The 6,000-nt window shown below is 32.3% G+C and overlaps 1 pseudogene; it reads right to left on the reverse strand.

Annotated features, from left to right (window-relative positions):
- The window catches only part of LOC149574853 (sialyltransferase-like protein 1 pseudogene), a 169,277-nt pseudogene extending 163,772 nt beyond the window's left edge, over positions 1 to 5,505 (reverse strand).
- Positions 5,506 to 6,000: the final 495 nt, after the last annotated feature.

Below are 6,000 nucleotides of genomic sequence, written 5' to 3' on the forward strand. Positions count from 1 at the left end.
CTAATCCCCTTGGTTGTTGCTTCATAGTCTAGATTTATGCTTAACTTCTTAAACTTGTGACTCAATGATCACTAATTCCAAAGCCCTATCACTACTCCACAACTTCTTTTCTACTCCATGCACTTAACTATTTGACTAAATGCCTTCATAAATATTGGCTTCTTCTTAACTATATCCCATGATGGCACTTCAATCTCAACCCTAGAATTTCTTTCTCACTACCTTGCATAACAATTCATGTTTGAGTAATCAATTGGTTGTTGACCGTTAATTTCTTTCATTATTCAAATGCACCACCATACAATTACTTAAAGTGACATCAACTCTTAACTATTTCTCTCAATTGATGCCTCATATTTAGCTTAAAACTTTAAGTGTGTGATTGTGTGATCAAAGTATCCCTTTAAGATTTCAAGCCCTTTTTCCAAGTAGAAGCTTCTTTTAAATTTTTACCTCATAGTTATACAACAGTACGACTAAGCATTTCTTGCCTCATATTTGATTCACTAGGTCGCAACTCTTATTTACATCATGCCTTCTAACCATGTTACTATGAAAACAAATAATTACTTTACAACTCTTGACCACAATTCCTAGTTGCAGCTAATATCTCTTATTAGTACTTAAGCCTTGCAACTATGTGATCAAGGATTTTAACCATCTACAATGGCAATTTTTCTCTTTCCCTATAATTCCAAGATGCTATGTTTTTTAGACTCTGACCATATGATCATAGTTGGTTGCTACTTTGCTTCATCATTTTAACCTCTTGAGATTAAAGTAGTGAAACATCGAGTAACACTTTGCTAACCTTGGTTGCATAGTCACACTATAAATTGACTGTTATAATCTACAAGTCTTCTCAAATGCCTCCATGTGTCAAATCTTTTGATTTGGAAAGGGTTAAAACTTAGGGATAAACTCTTTTCATGTAGTCACAACTTAAAACTCTAACTTCAATAAACTACTACAATCAAGAAATCAAAGGGATTGCTAACTATTTCATGTAGTTGCAACATATTGATGCTAACAACTAAATCATGTAATGACCATACAATAAATTTGGTTGCATGGTCACACCTTAAAATTTTCAAAGGTCCTTTTAAAGTATGAAAACAATTTAAACTAATGAGGGCCTCTTTATGAAAAATGAAAGGGCATAGATTATGAACTAGGGCTTTTCTAGGGTAACTTGATAGAAAAATTTTGCAAACCCTAACTGCCTAGGATAAGAAGTAGATTTTCACAATGAATTTTCAAGATTTACCTAAGTATATACCTTATTTTTTATCGCAGTATTAATTTAAATCTATAGATTTAAACACCAAAAAAATTCATTACCAAAAAATTAAATTGATACATTGCAAAAGCTATTATAAGAAATACCTCCAAGACATAACACCTAGAATATCAAAAAATGAAATAAAAATAAATTTCCACACCAATTTTGATAGATACCCAAACTATAAATATGTTGCATACACCAAATACATATGTGAAAATATTTAACGATAGTAAGGATTCAAATGAAGATTACACAAAAAATACAATCTATGTTCAAAATTTTCAAACAAATAATGGAGAGAAATGAATAAGATTTTTCTTGGAATCAAACACAACTCTTCTATTGAGATACACGGTTAACATCCTCCAATCACCAAAAACCCATTCTAGTAGTAAAGTCTCATCCAATAGAAATATGAGAGGTCTTAAATATCATGTATAAATTTTATAATATTATCATCATAATTTCATTATCTTAGTCCACATATCAATAGTTCTAGTCCTATTCTTAACATAAAATAATCGCACCAAAATATCTCTACTTGGTATTGTTGCTCGGATATCAAATTGCCTCAATCCTTGCCTTTTTGAGATATGGTTAGTTGCATAATAAGCCTCATTTTAAGCATTAAAATTGTCACTTTCCCTCAAAGTTTTTGAGAAATCTCATCCTTCAAATCCTCTAGCTAATCACCAGCTCCATCAAATACTTTGAATTTTTAAAATCTAGTCCCCAAGTCAAAAGTTCCCACAGGTTAATGGAAGGAACCCAAATACATATTTTCAACTTGATCATTAACCATTAACCTCTAAAAAGGTAAAGATTAATTGTCAAAACACATATTTCACTTTGAAATCATAACCATTAACCTCTCCATCAAAAGGTTAAGATAAGTTTGCAAAATTAACTTTTTAAAAGGTTAAGGTTTGGGGGTCAAAACACATATTCTGAACCAAATCATTAACCATTAACCTTTTAAAAAGAGGTCAATGTTCGAGGCCAAAATACATATTTCTGAGATAGTTATTAACCTAGTGAAGAATTTTTTATGAGAATGGATCATGATTAGTGATAATGAAAACTCATGTATATGTGAGCGAGGAGATATTTATACATAATTGAGCATCTCATTTCTTGTACATACCAAAGTATGGAAGCATGAAACAATGAAATTTGTAGGTATCTACCTATGTTGTAGAGAAAGAATGCTATGACAGGTTGATAGAATGTTTTATTGGCCAATATGACCAAAGCACATGCTTGAACAAAAAAATTGAATATGTTTGAGAACATTGGCTTAGCATTGCCTGCGAATTGCCCAGAAACTCTAGAACAAAGCCCAACTGATTTGAGTACCTTCAATGTCAGTTAGCTACTGTATGAGATCTCAACCTAGATAAGAAAAGGCTTCTTTTTATTGGTTCAAAATTTATGTTTAAGTAGAAAAATGATGAGAAATGCCTAACATTTTTCATTGTGAAGTCTGGCAATCCACTTGTGTTCATAAGAGACATTTTTTTGAGGTACATGGGAGAAAGATTACAAGATTGATGAGACAAAACAAAAGGAAGACTTTCCCAAATCAAGATGCAAGGTCTTCTTTGGAATTTGACATGAAAGGAAATCTCTTGCATGTGAATTGTTTGATAAAATGCTTCAATAATATGAAGGAGATATCTTGCATCATCCATTTGATAAGAAACTAGTTGTTCAGTTGTCATTTTGCATGATGCTTAACGACAGGAATCCTTTCAAACTCCTCTCTTGAAAAGTTAATCTTGGGGATCAACTCCAAGGTTCTAGGTGATCTTACAACCTACTGGAATCTTCTTAGTTGAAGATAAATGTTTTTTTTTGCACGAGGATGCCTTTTTTGGTTCAAATGATTTCGGATAAGATGTAAAATTTGTTCATTGTTTCAAAATCAACACACAAAAGAACTATATTTTTGTATTTTCTATTTTTTAATGAATGCAATCTAACAATGAAACTAGTATGAATTCCTATTCTAACAAGGGGTTAGTAAAGGAAATGATAAGAACTTTAAGGAAAATAATGTTAAAGTAAAATCCTAATGGACATAAGCTACATAAACTACACTTTTGTGAATTAAGATTTCAAAGAAATTAGTGGGTAACCAATGAAAATAGAAGCAACGCTTCCTTAATTTCACTGATGTAATCATCAATGGAAATTGAATAATCATAAGATATTTCAATTTTCATCAAATCACAAGGCCACAAAAAGTTTGTTGATGTGAGACAAAAAGTTATGCAAGAATAATTTGATGATTTCTTCTCAAGCTAGATACATCAGTAGAATTTGTAAAACCATACCAAACACTAGAATTAAAAGATTGCACAACCAAAAATAATGAAATAAAATTTTAGCTCAATCACAATTCCATGAACATACATTCACAAAAATATGACACATTTAGGCAATAATTACTACACTCCAAATGTGAGCACCAAAAAAATAATATTATTGCAAAATAATGGTAGCCCTCATTACATATTACAATCTAGTATTTATAAGAAATCATCTTCTCAATTTGTGTTGAGAGTAAGAGATATATTCATGTAATAATATGCTTTTATTTAATAAAATAAACTAATTATATACAAACTAACAATCTAACTAGTGCTTAGTAGGTCTCCATCCATTTTTATATTCATTAATTGGATGCATGAGCCTTTATACGTCATAAACAAAGAAATTATGAGAGAAGAAGAATAAAAAAGCCTTCAGTTGATGTAGAAGTGTCTGTATAAAAAATAGAAGCTAATCCTTCACTAGGCATCTATTGGAGTTAAACTATTGTTAGAATGTGTTTCTGATGCATGGAAAGCTCTATTTTTGGAACTAACAATTAACTATCAGTGTACCCCTAGAAAAAGCACACCTTAGAAGAAATGCATCAACACACCTATGCACCTTTGACTTCTTCAAAATTTTCCCAACACTTTATTGCCAAAAAGTGCACCATTGCACCCTAAAGGTCCAAAATTGCAAAAAAATCACCAAATGTCAAAATTAAAATGTTGGCTTCTGGGTTTTGTCCTCATTCATACTAGAGCTATGTCTGGATGTTTGCCCTTGAATTTCTCAATAATCTCAATGAGCTTTGTCACATCTAGTAAATATAAAGAACTATACGTGTCCTTGACCTTCTACCTATAGTTATCTATATCAATATGAGTATCAGCAAAATCCCCGTGTTTAGTATCCAACTCAACAAGGCTTCTTCTGTCTTGAATGCATTCTAGATATCCTCATCACTAGAAACTTCTTCAAAAATATTTCAGAACTTTTGCACTACTACCTCAATCGATATCAATTTTTCCCATGCATCATCTTCAAAAATGGTGATACATGCATCATTGTAATGTTTCTCTACTTCCAAAATATGCTCTCAAGCTTGGTCCTTGAACCAATGGATCTCTACATGTAATGATTCCATTACCTTATTAGTATCTACTATCTTTTCTATCTAATCATCAACTAAATCTAATTCTTCTACAGTATATACTTCCATGAGCTTTGTATATCTTTGGCCCTTTATTACTTGTAGTACTTGTAAATCTTTTCCCCATGCATGTACCTTATCCATAATACTAAAATCTTGTTTCAAAATTGCTACCATTTTATCCACATTTTCTTGCATAGCATGAAGTAGCTAGCTTGAGATTTCCTTAGATGATAAGCACACCCTTTTCCTCAAAAAATTTCCACCATTACTGATAGGCATTCAAAAATGGATCCAATTGTACATCTCCCCCATCTCTTCTTTCAAGTGCAATATTTAGAGTCTCCTCGAGGTGTTTAGAATCCAAGGGACCAAAAACTTTGCCTAAATATCCCTTTAGGATTTCATTTTTCCTTCAAAGTGCTATTAGTTCTACCCCTTCTTGTCCCAAACTTCTAAATACTTCCTTCATCCCCATTGTTACCTTCAACTTAGCAGTGTCTAATGTGGGCTTTCCGAGCATAACTTCTCTAATTTTATAGTCTTGTGGACCCAAATCTTCTATATCTGAATTAGAAGGAGGGATAGCCACTTGTAAAAATAAATCTTGATTCTGATCATTATTAATAAATGTCAATGCTCTTGCTTCTTTTGATGGGGACTCAATTTTTCTTAGAACCTCAATCAATTCTATCATATCTTCTTCATCAGCATTGAATTGTTGCCTTTGTTTCTTATTGTCTCTTGTCATAACCACCTTGGGATATGTTCTAGCTAAGCCCCACCTCTTGAGGATGAAGGAGTTTTCTCTGCAACCCCCTTTCCCTTATCTCTCATTTCTAGGGTTTTCTTCCTCTGTGATGGCTCATCCTCTATAGTCTCTATTTTCTATGGAGCCCATAGTTCTCAACTCAGTGTCCTAGGAAACTTGCTGAGGATATTTGACCATTTTTCCTTTCGTAAACACTTCATTAGTTGATATTTTTTGTGGCTTTTCTTCCTATTCCTTTTGAACTTGTTCTTCCCCTTTATTTGGTGGTAGAGGAGTAGTGGAGCCTTTATTAAAAATAATTGTGGTTGGTAATGGGGATGTTAGAATTCTTTAGAATAACTAAGAGGGGGGGTGAATCAGTTACCCAAGGTTCAATGATGTCCAATACAAACTTTTTGTCAAATCCTTAATGGCATATAATTGATATTATCATGCATGCAATTAAACATACTAAAGTTACTCGGTAGTTGATCT

Source organism: Cupressus sempervirens, chromosome 2 (genome assembly GCF_028749045.1).
Source record: "Cupressus sempervirens isolate cs-2001-9-10 chromosome 2, ASM2874904v1, whole genome shotgun sequence".
Lineage (NCBI taxonomy): Eukaryota > Viridiplantae > Streptophyta > Pinopsida > Cupressales > Cupressaceae > Cupressus > Cupressus sempervirens.